A 12,237-nucleotide genomic window follows, 5' to 3' on the forward strand; every position below is an offset into this window, starting at 1 on the left:
GTTTTAGTTTTATTTACCGATAATTACCCTAATTTGGACTTAAAAACAGTTAGTGAGAAATAGCCCTTGGGAAAACTTGCCTGTGTGAAAGCCAGTCTCCCTTATACATCTTGTTTTACAGCATATTTTAGTTAGCATATAATATAATATAATATAATATAATATAATATAATATATCTATTTTAAGTGTATTCCTTCATTTGTTCAGTGTTACATTCATTGCTCTCCTTCTTCAAGTGGCCGGAAGAGGGATGTGATGTAAAAATCACATTGAACCGTTTTTTTTTCTTCCCCTGTGCAGCAGATCTTCCGATGCATTGTAACAGTGTTGAAGAACATAAACTCCTGAACACAATGCCTCGACATCTGTAATGGCGTGCTGACTTTCGGATGTGACTTCGGAGAAACGATTGTCAGGATCCCGAAAACAGGTAATTTGTCAGTTTAAAGCGAAAGATAGAAAAGTTTCTGAAGACAAACTGAAGTTTTTGATTTTTCTGGACTCTTTTGTTGCGATTGAGAAACACTCTTGCGTTCAGACAGATCAGATGTGTGTTGCTGATGAACTCGAGGTGATTCACAGATGCTTGAAACGTTGTTTTGTCAACTTTGGACGCTTTTTTAGACGTCAGCACAGGTTTATCCTCTTTCAATTACAGTCGATTGTGTGGAAAGTTTTGAATACATTGACAGTATCATCCACATGGTCCTTTTTGTTGTTTGATGGGTATATCGGTAGAATGGTGAAATTTTTTGTGACTGTTATTTCACTTTATTATCTTGATGAGTTTGTTTCTGTATGAAGAAGTTGCTGCTTTGTGTTTTCATTTGTCTCCTTGACGATCAGCTTTATAAACCAGGCCGCAGTGCGCATGTCCAACTTTTACCTATAGTAACTGATCGCCGTTACCATGACTACCCCTAAAAAGATCTGTTAAATGTTTTACCTTACGGATTCTGCACGAGGAATGTCGAGGAATCGTTTTTCGAGTCGGTTCACAAACAAACCGGTCTGAACGATTCGTTCACGAATCGGACTGAATCAGTCCAAACGGTTATATGGAGTGCAAAAGTGTCCGCCCCCTTTTTCAGCGGCGCTGGTTCCTTAAGTTTTTTATTTTTCATTCATTTTTCCCATTGGGATTTTAAAGAGTCTTCGTTAAAGTCTTCATTAAAGAGTTGAATCCCATGAAGCATTGCAAATAACATCATCGAATTAAAAACGATTTAGAAATATAAAAATACTCATTTACAATGTTGAATATATATATATATTCAACATTGTAAATGAGTATTTTTATATTTCTAATATATATATATATATATATATATAGGCCTATACACAAATATTTAAGTATTTTGAGACTAGAGACTCGATTGTGTCATTTGCAGTGCTTCATGGTAGTGGGCGGAGTAAACAAGATCTTTTGGCGCGTGTTGCTTTTTTCAACTCTCTGATTGATGTAATTTTCTGTATCATTGTGTAATTTTCAGCATCATGGGTAATGTAGTTTTTCATCAGGAATTCTGCTGTTAAACACTATTTTAAAAAATAAGCTGAAATAATGTGTTCAACAGAAGGAAATATTATCAGTTAACAACCTAGCTCACAGTAGGCCTGTCTTTAAAGGTTTATAAGTTATAGTTAAAAATCAATTTCCCTATGGAAAATAAATTGAGTTTTTACCAGAACCTGACTGTTGCAACTTGTTAACTTGGTAAACTGAGAGTCGAATCTTTCCAACATGTCCGATTCATAATTGAGAACAATTTATTAATCACAACTCTTTTATTAAAAACAGTGGTTTCATGTTTTTGTTACATTTTCAATGTTTGATGTTTCATGAAATGTTTTGTGTTTTTTCATAAATGTTTTACTGTTTAAATTGTGCAGAAAAGCCTAAAATAGACTATTTAACTTACTTATTATTTAACTTACTCCTTTAAATGTACCCTGCTATTGAATTGGTTTTAAGAAGTATGCTAAACTTACTCTGAGAAATATTCACTAGAGTAAGTGTGACGACTAGCCCCAGTGTATTAATAGGAGCGTATATCAGAAACTTTCATAAAAGAAGTACAAGAACAACACAGCTCATTGGATTACTGTCAGTGTCTATTGATTATTAGGAATTGGTGATGGATTGATATGTTGCTGCATTGAAAAGTGAAAAGTCTTCATCAAGTTCACCTGTTGCATGTGAGTTGACAGGTTATTGATATTTATTAACGATAAAGCATTTGTAACTGAGAATCCGAGGCATTTCATCTCTGAGTTTAATCTTCATAAACCCGGTTAGAACAGCGATTTCCTCTGTGTTTTTTATTAAGCGCCTCATGTGCTGTTTTTCTTTCTCCTGTGATGCAAGAAAGTGTTGTGTGCCAGAGCAGAGGTCAGATGTTGCCTAACAAATGAAACATGCCTCAAGCGTAAATTCTCATAAATTCGCTCATGCTCACAGCTCTTGTTTCTGTCTGTGTCTGATTATCAGGCTCTCTGTTCAACGTTTATCTGTGAAAGTTACTGCAGACCTTAACGCTTGGCACTATCAGCAATAACCCGATTGCTGAAGCCATTTTAGGTTGATGAAGAAAGGGTTTTGGTTATGTCATAATGGGGATGCAAGAGAGGATGTGTTTGTTATAGAGCCAATATGAATTTGATGAGAGGGGTTGAGTGATGTTTAAAGGGTTAGTTCACCCAAAAATGAAAATTCTGTCATTAATTACTCACCCTCATGTCTTTCCAAACCCGTAAGACTTTCATTCATTTTCGGAACACAAAAGAAGATATTTTTGATGAATTCCGAGGGTTTCTGAACCACACATAGGCAGCAACGTCATTGCATCTTTTGAGGTCCAGAAAGGTATTAAAGACGTCGTTAAAATAGTCCACATGACTACAGTGGTTCAACCTTAATGTTATGAAGGGACGAGAATACTTTTTGTGTGCAAAAACAAAAATAACAAAGCGCTGCACTGCGTTTACTACGTCAACATCTCTGTCTGACAGGGGAGAAAAGAAATTGTTGAATAAAGTCATTATTTTTTTTTTTTGTTTTTGAGCACAAAAAGTATTCTTGTCGCTTCATAACATTAAGGTTGAACCACTGCAGTCACATGGACTATTTTAATGATGTCTTTAATTTCTTTCTGGACCTCAAAAGGTGCAATGTCGTTTCTGCCTGTGTGGTTCAGAAACCCTCGGATTTCATCAAAAATATCTTAATTTGTGTTCTGAAGATGAACGAAGGTCTTACGGGTTTGGAACGACATGAGGGTGAGTAATTAATGACAGAATTTTCATTTTTGGGTGAACTAACCCTTTAAGTACCACAGTAGATGTAATGAAGCACAGAGAAGACTTATTCTTATATATAGCCTGCATAAACTACTGTACATAGAGTTCAAGAAAAAGCTCATTATTTACAATTTTGTTCTTACCCAAGTGATTTCCCAGAAGTAAGAACAAAATATATTTCCTGATGGACTGTAGGAGTCTGGGAGATGGATAGGCTTTGCAAGCTGATGTCGTCTTTTTGCAAAATTTCTGAATTTCATTTTTTAAAAAGAAATTAATACTTTTATTTAGAAAATAATATGTATTAAATTGATCAAAAGTGATAGTAAAGATATTTGCAAAATATTTCTATTTTAAATAAATGCTGTAAACTTTCATCAAAGCATCCTGAAAAAAAAAAAAGTATTACGGTTTCCACAAAAATATTAAGCAGCACAACTGTTTTCAGCATTGATAATAATAATAATAATAATAATAAATGTTTCTTGAGCAGCAAATCAGCATATTAGAATGATTTCTGAAGGATCATGTGACACTGAAGACTGGAGTAATGATGCTGAAAATTCAGCTTTGCGTCACAGGAATAAATTACATTTTAAAATATATTCAACTAGAAAACAGTTATATTAAATTGTAATAATATTTCATATTTTTACTGTTTTTACTATATTTTTGATCAAATAAATGCAGCCTTGGTGAGCATAAGAGGCTCTTTCAAAAACATAAAAAACAAACTTTTGAACTGTAGTGTATATGTTAAAACTGCACACTTGTTAGCACAAGTTTCTCATTTAATAGCAGCAATAATAGTAGTGATACAAACATCAGTCCAAGCTATTAAAAAAATGTGAGAAACTGTGACACTGATTCATTGCTGTTGTGATAAGTTATCTTGAGTTTACCAATCCTCTCAGCTATTCTCAGTCTTGATAAGTGCAAGAACATGAAACAAAAGGCTGTTCAAGGTCAATATTGTGCAGATACACATTTTATTCGACTTATTCCTTAACTGAATTCAGAATTAGTCTGGAAGAAGTTTGTATTAAAGCTCAGGAGAAATAATGGCATTCTCAATGTTTTGTTTAAATCAACTTTTTTCTCTTATGTTTTTTTCCTTCACACTCTTTGAAATAACATTAGAAACAAATGAAATAACAATAGAAAAAAATGTACATAGGCTAATACAATCTATATAAAAAATCAGAAGAATTCAAAGAGAAAAGTTTGAGTTCATATTGAGACCTCTGGTTTGTTCATTTGTTCATTTTATGCATTTTACCCAAAGCAACTTATATTGCATACAAGGTATACGTTTTATCGGTTCATGCATTCAGAATATTCTGAGTTAGAGACTTCTAAACATTAATATCTATATTTGCTTGCCATATTCAAAAGATCTCAGTTGTGTTTTTTCCCATGGGTTCTTTCCATGCTCAGAAAATATATAGGTCTTGGCATGAACTCCTGATTAAGGACTTGAAGTTTTCTTCAACTACAATTGTGTGGCCAGTGGCCACAGGAAGTTTGTCCTTGAGGCAACAGCATTTGGCTTTGGATACATTGAGACTTCTCAGTTTTTAGTATCCTGTTTTATCCCCCCTGTGTGGTGTATCTGAAGTACATTTGAGGTCTATCTAACCTAACTAACTGACTGTTTAATGAGATTATTTACAACATTAATGACTGTGGTTTTGTTCAGTCTCTCTCTATCTCTCTGGTGAGCTGCCAGCGACTCTTTCTCGGTTTTGCTCAGCACATTGTTTATTGTGTTGCATAATTTGAGATGTTTGGCAGTAAGACTCATCAGAGGCCGTTGAGTGAACTGTACTACATTTCCCTAACACCAGGATGTAGGAATGTGAGTGTGAAACATATGTTTGTGTGTGCGAAACGTGTAGATGAGAGTAAACAGTACGGGTTCCTGTCTCTCTTGGTCCTTTAATTCTAGCTCAGTAGGACAAACACGTTCCTGCATGCTTGCAGAGGGTTCACATGTTTGTCAGCATGCATGCATGTACATGCTAGGTGTAAGAGTCTGGAATTTGGGAAGGTTAGACTTTCTCTCATGAAACAGCCTGTTCGTTGTTTGCACCACTGTGTAGATACAACATCTTTTTTAGGAAAGGTGCGGTGCAAATGCAACATAATGTTGCTTAATTCACTGATTTACTGTATGTATGGCCTACTGAAAAAAATGGTGTACACTCACTGTAAAAAAAAATATTTTTCGAAGTTGTAAATAAAACAATAATCATTGGAGTAGGTTTTTTCCACTTCAGAATTTCATGTTTAATCCTGGCTGTTTCTTTGTAATTGTTTCTGAAATTTACGAGCAGTTTCTGAATGAAAATTTCTTTCTGTGCACTATAAAAAATTATTTTTCTACTATTTCAGTCTTTCTACTTCAAAATTTAATTAAACGTCTACTTCAAAGTTTAATTCAGTCTGTTACTTGCCATTTCTTGGTAATTATTTGTGAAATTTACTAGCATTTTCGAAGTAAAACCAAGTAAAACCAAGTAAATCTTGGTGAGTAAATGGTTTCATAGTCAACTTTAGCTTAAATAATTATTTTTAAGCTCATGTGTTATATAGTTTCATCAGTGTAAAAAAATCCGTAACATGTTAGTGGAATTGTATGCTGCATTTTGGGCAATTTTCCCATATAAAAATTGGGTAATTTTGAAATATAGTGGTGTCAAAAGTTCAGTTACTTCGGCTTCAATTTGGTTCTAATTAAAGCACATTACTTGGTTGACAAATACTATTTATTTGCTAATAATTATATTAATATTAAACCTCAATCAAGGAATGTGTTCAGTAGCATATTAATTTTTGCTGTGGCGCTCTAGGCTAGTTTTTAACCACACGCTCAAATGCTCATGAAGAAGAGCGCCTGTGCATTCAGCTGAGTCTGAGAATGTATTTGCACCTCAGAATGCTTTTGTGATGTGAGATTAATGTAAACAGCCCACTGCAGACACCCTTGTAATTCACCTCGAACTTTATAAATGATTATTTTATAGAAGGTTCAAGTGGTGTGTGTAAGGAACTAGAAGCAAGCAGAGTACGGCTGTTTCTAAAGCACGCATTGCCATCTGCTGTTAAAAACTAAGCTCAGAATCGATTTGAGAGATTCGTGATGCATTTGGAAAATCTTGATGATTTATTGGCCCAGCCCTAGTATTGACTACTGAAGTTTTGGGTAGACTACTAAAGTTTACCTAAGGTTTATTGACTACTGAAGTTTTGGGTTAAAGTAATTGTGGCAACCCTAACCCAGCAAATATTGGTCTGACGGCAACGTCGTGTCCCTGGCCAAAAATAGTCGTGGTAGGACGGCATAAATCTGTAAAAATATGTAACAAAACATTTCCTAAAAATGCAGTCTACTACAATTCTCTGGGGTTGCATGTATAATTGTTACTTTGACTTTTAGCTACATGTAGTTCAATATATAATGCTTAATTAATTAATTACATTTCATTTTGGAACTATTTTTCAACCATGATGGGACGTGTCGGAGGGATGTCTTTTTCAACAGTCATTAAACGTCCAAATGTTTGCTGGGAATATATCATGTAAATTGTAAACTATTTACGCGTTATGGTAGGTTTGTCATACTTCCTTTAATTTAGGCTGAATTTAAAGAAAATAGATTGTATTGCATGGTTTTTATTTTATTATTTTTTTTTTTTAGATTCTCCCTGTTAGCAAAGGGTCTGTTAGTGCTGTTAATGTTTTGTTGCTTTGCTGTGTTTCCCAGTCGGTCACATGAGGCCCCTTAGAAAGATGAGCAAGAAGGCTGGAATCCCGGCACTGGACAGGCCTTTACATGAGCCAAACATTACATAAACCATCTGCAACCTCCATCCTCTCCCTCTACCTCTCTCTCTTCTTCCTTTAGTATGCACATTATATCTGCGGCCCCCTATCATGCAATAGCAAAAAAGTATCACACAATTTTCTTTAAAAAAGTTTTATTTGCACTCCAGAAATTTTAGTTCGATTATGTGTGTGCGTGTGTTTTTGTTCACTGTAAAATACAAGTTGGGAGGAATATGTTCCGTTCCTGCAAATTATGTAATGGCTCATGGGGTATTCTCATCAACACACTGAGAACATGCTGTATGATAAACACATGAACCTTCACAAATCATGATTGTGTTTACAAGCTGTAATGATCAAAAGCATGTTAATACACTACCGTTTGAAAGTTTGTTTGTAAGATTTGTTTAAAATGCCCCTATTATGCTATTTTAAAAATTCTTACTTTTGTTTTAGAGGTCTCCTACAATAGGTTTACATGCATCAAAGGTCAAAAAACACTTTAAATTTCTCGTAATAGCTATACATTACATCATCACCCGTTTTCTCACAGTGTCAGAAACGGTTTAAAAAAGAATTTGGTCTCTCTAAACCCCTCCTTTCCGTGAGACTACTCTGCTCTGATTGGTCAGATGGCCTAGTCTGTTCTGATTGGGTTACCGATTACAGTGCATGTCGGAAACAAAAAGCACATTGCCATATCTGAATTTCAGCTCTTCCTGAGAACTTGTACACACAGTGATACGAACAGTATCATCGGCGTCAGTTTTTTTGTGTTATAGAGTTATAGACATATGTATGAACACATAAAAATTACCCACACCTGACATTGATTGCATTTTTTTGCCACTTACTATCAAAATTTTGACATTTAGCTATTAGCGTTTAGTCAATGACCCATGTTTCCGATTTTTCTACAGTGGTTTCGTCTTGATCTGACTAATGGTTTCTAAGATATTCGCGAATGTTGTTTAAACGCTAAATCACAATTTTGCACTAACCATAAGGCGAAACCTAGTATGTTTGGTATCGTTGGACTCGGCAAGGTTTCAGGATAACTCCCGTGACAATAAGTCAACCACATCCAAAGTTATAAGCATGTAAATAATTTTTTACCACTAGGTGGCGCTGGTCTGAAACTTCTCAGACTCCTTCAGGGCATTGTGCTGATGACCCCAGTGCTTCCCACAGGTTTGAAATATACTTGCGGTGGTAGCCGGGTGAAAAATCCTCCTATACCCACGGCACAAAAATGGTCTACTACATGTGACAAACAACAAATAATGTGTGATTTTTAACAGTATTTTTATTTATTGAAATTAATTTTAATTACATAGCATACTATTACATTTAATTACATACTAATATTATGCATTATTATGCATTGTAAATTATGCAAAATTACAGCATTTAAATGGTTATCCTTTTCCTATGTTCTCCTTGCTATGTCATATAGTGTCTCTCTCAGTGAATGGGACATAGATTTTACAAGTAAAATTTATATAATGAATATACGGGTCAAATAATGTTCTTAGTCTTTTCTTCCTGTGGTGGAGACTACAATAATTTACTATGAATTAAATGGAAATCAAATTAAATACAATTTATTGTGTAACCAAAATACCAATAATGCCCAGAAGAAGAAAAAAAAAACTTAGCGTGTGACTTTTAGTTATAAACAAGCCTGAAATACACCAGGACTCTTATTTTGAAATGTCTACACAATTGCAGGCTGATCCTTCAGATTCTTACAACCGTCTAAAACATATTATATAAAGGCCATAAAGTAGACATTGTCATAATTCATCAACTTGAGTTCATTAGCAATCGTTGCGTGAGCCTGTAGAAGTGTAGAACGCGCAACAGCGCCGCCTTGTGACTTTGCAACATGCAGCACTCTTTGTGAAATATCCACCGTGCTGCAGCGCACGTGGCAATTAGCGGGAGTAAACAGTTCTCGCGCACAGAACGAGCAGGTATGAAACGCGTAGGGCCAGGGGAGATTTTCCACTAGTTAATCGATCGCGGATGGTTTCATTATCTTGGGCCGATACAAAAGTATAAGAAGATAAAAATAATAAAAGCATAAATGTGTCTCCAAATATACTTGGGCAGCCATTAATATACCTGGGCGGCCCGCCCAAGTAAAGTCTATTGCTGTGTCCGAGATCGCCCCCTATACCCTCATTCACTATTCCCTACATTACTTCACTAATATAGTCCACTTGAAGGAGTGAATGAAACGAGTGAGTGAATTCGGACACTGAGTGCGCCGAAAGGGCTGCCATTTTCGCATAGTTTGTGCTTGCTGTATAATAATAATTTGAAACATAGCAAACTGGCAGCTCCAGTAGTAATGAATATTTATGTTGAACTCTGCCATGGAAACTAGCATGTACAAACCTTAATTAAACGATTTAATGATCAATTTAAAAAATAATTTATACTATGTTGGACCAGCGCGGTTTGGAAAATGAATGGATGATTGATTCAGCTGCGGGCGCCATCTCCTGGCGAGACGCGGGAATTCATTCAGCGCGCGACTCTCACCGTGCATTATGGGTATTCTCAAGCCGTTGAGCGTGCATCAGCTGTACACTCGTTATTGCGGTGCATTGTGGGATTGAATGAGTGCACTCAACATTGTCCACTATGGTTTTGGACACCACTACAAATGGCTGTCCCTTCAAATAGTGCCCTATTTAAGGGTATAGGGGGCAATTTCAGACACAGCCTATGTGTGGGAAGCACTGGACCCATACTGAGTGGGTGGAAAATTTTTATTACTGAAAATTATGTCATAGAAAATAAAGTCTCAGAGTACAGGAGGAGCCAAACCATATAAAATTGTGTATACAAGACATAAATTTAAACAAAAAAAAGTCTAAAATTGTTAAAACTCAAAAGATTGTTTCTCCAAAATTGAGGGTGGGTCATAGTAGATGTTTGCAGACAGCCAATGAAGATCATAGGCTGGCATTATGCAAATTTGTTTCAAAGTTTTGTGCAGGAAGTAAGACTAGAATTACTGACGACTCGTTTCAGACAGTTCAGAATCAGTTCTTTCTTTTAGGAGACAATAACTCGATTTGTCGTGCACTTTGATCTTTGAAACTTTGCAGACCTTTTACACTTTTTTCACAAACAGCTGTATTACACACTACATGAAAGGTGATATCCGAAAAAGCATAATGGGGGCACTTTAAATCAGATCTCTCGGATAATCAACAGCACAAGCAAAATTATTTGAAGTACAGTGTCATTAAAGTCTGTAGCACAAATAATCTGAGTAATCAGCCGTGATCGGTTGTCTGTGATGTTGTTTTGTAACGACCAAACTCACTGAACTTGTCATAGTTGTAAGTAATGGCTGATGATGGTTTGTGTGTAATTGTCTCTGGGGTAATGGCTGGGGCGTGATACAGTCATGAAATCAGACACATTCCTGTGGTCTGAGGTTTGGGGAAAAGAGAGAGACCCTCCACAGTAATCGCACTGCAGTCAACACAGTTTCAAACATGAAGTGCACACTGTCTGTCCTAACAACAACACTAACATTTATCTCAGTCTTTCCAGCGCTGATACTCACTGCTCTCAGAGGGGCCCTCAGGATCCCAGCTCCAGAGAAGAGCGGTGAAGTCTGGCTCAGGCTTTTGATGAAAGTTTTGTTAGGCTTTGTTCTTCAAAACACTGATTTGTCATAATATGTTCAGTTTCTTGCAAGTCTGTTTGGTTATAATGTGTCTGCAGGCACATAAATGCATGTAAACTAGATTCAGAGGAAGGTGTGAGTGGTGTTTGCCCATGCAGAACACTGCACCAATGCTAGGATGGTTGTTAGGATGTTGCCATGTTGGTAATATATGATAAATAATGTGATTTTGAAAAGTTTTTTATGCTCCGGGTTTGATGTGCCCTTTTGTAGGTTTGCACAATTTTGCTCAAAAGTTTGAGAATATATAATAATATGACTATAGAATGATTATTATTATTATTATTATTATTACTAATAATAATGTATAAGACTGTTGTAAATATTAAACTGTTGTACTATTTCATTGTAAAATTAAAAAATATTAAGTATTTAAGAAAAATAATAATAATAATTATTATTATAACAAAAACAACAATAATAGTTGTTGTCATTTTTATTACTACTACTACCAAAAAAAAAAAAATTAAACTATTGTACCATTTCACTCTTAAATAAAAAAATCAATATATACTCTGATATATAGCGGCGTTGCGCTTCGAGGGACCCGAGTTCGAGTCCCGGCTCATGGACCTTTCCCGATCCCGTCCCCCTCTCCCTTTCCCACTTTGCTTCTTGTCTACATACTGTCCTATCATAATAAAAGGCAAAAATGCCAAAAATAAATTTTATTTTATATATATATATATATATATATATATACAGTATCTCACAGAAGTGAGTACACCCCTCACATTTTTGTAAATATTTTATTATATCTTTTCATGTGACAACACTGAAGAAATGACACTTTGCTACAATGTAAAGTAGTGAGTGTACAGCTTGTATAACAGTGTAAATTTGCTGTCCCCTGAAAATAACTCAACACACAGCCATTAATGTCTAAACCACTGGCCACAAAAGTGAGTACACCCCTAAGTGAAAATGTCCAAATTGGGCCCAAAGTGTCAATATTTTGTGTGGCCACCATTATTTTTCAGCACTGCCTTAACCCTCTTGGGCATGGAGTTCACCAGAGCTTCACAGGTTGCCACTGGAGTCCTCTTCCACTCCTCCATGACGACATCATTATGTTAGAGACCTTGCGCTCCTCCACCTTCCGTTTGAGGATGCCCCACAGATGCTCAATAGGGATTAGGTCTGGAGACAGTCATGCAGCCCCAGACCATGACACTCCCACCACCATGCTTGACTGTAGGCAAGACACACTTGTCTTTGTACTCCTCACCTGGTTGCCGCCACACACGCTTGACACCATCTGAACCAAATAAGTTTATCTTGGTCTCATCAGACCACAGGACCAGTAATCCATGTCCTTAGTCTGCTTGTCTTCAGCAAACTGTTTGCGGGCTTTCTTGTGCATCATCTTCAGAAGAGGCTTCCTTCTGGGATGACA

The 12,237-nt window shown here is 36.0% G+C and overlaps 1 protein-coding gene across 1 annotated transcript in view; it reads left to right on the top strand.

Annotated features, from left to right (window-relative positions):
- The first annotated feature begins 265 nt into the window (after window positions 1-265).
- Window positions 266-12,237, top strand: part of ddr2l (discoidin domain receptor family, member 2, like) — a 39,258-nt gene continuing 27,286 nt past the window's right edge. The window contains exon 1 of the mRNA XM_051894119.1: window positions 266-431. The gene's annotated coding sequence lies outside the window, so the exon portion shown is untranslated. The remainder of the gene's footprint in view (window positions 432-12,237) is intronic.

The sequence above is a fragment of the Ctenopharyngodon idella genome, chromosome 5, assembly GCF_019924925.1.
Source record: "Ctenopharyngodon idella isolate HZGC_01 chromosome 5, HZGC01, whole genome shotgun sequence".
Taxonomy (NCBI): domain Eukaryota; kingdom Metazoa; phylum Chordata; class Actinopteri; order Cypriniformes; family Xenocyprididae; genus Ctenopharyngodon; species Ctenopharyngodon idella.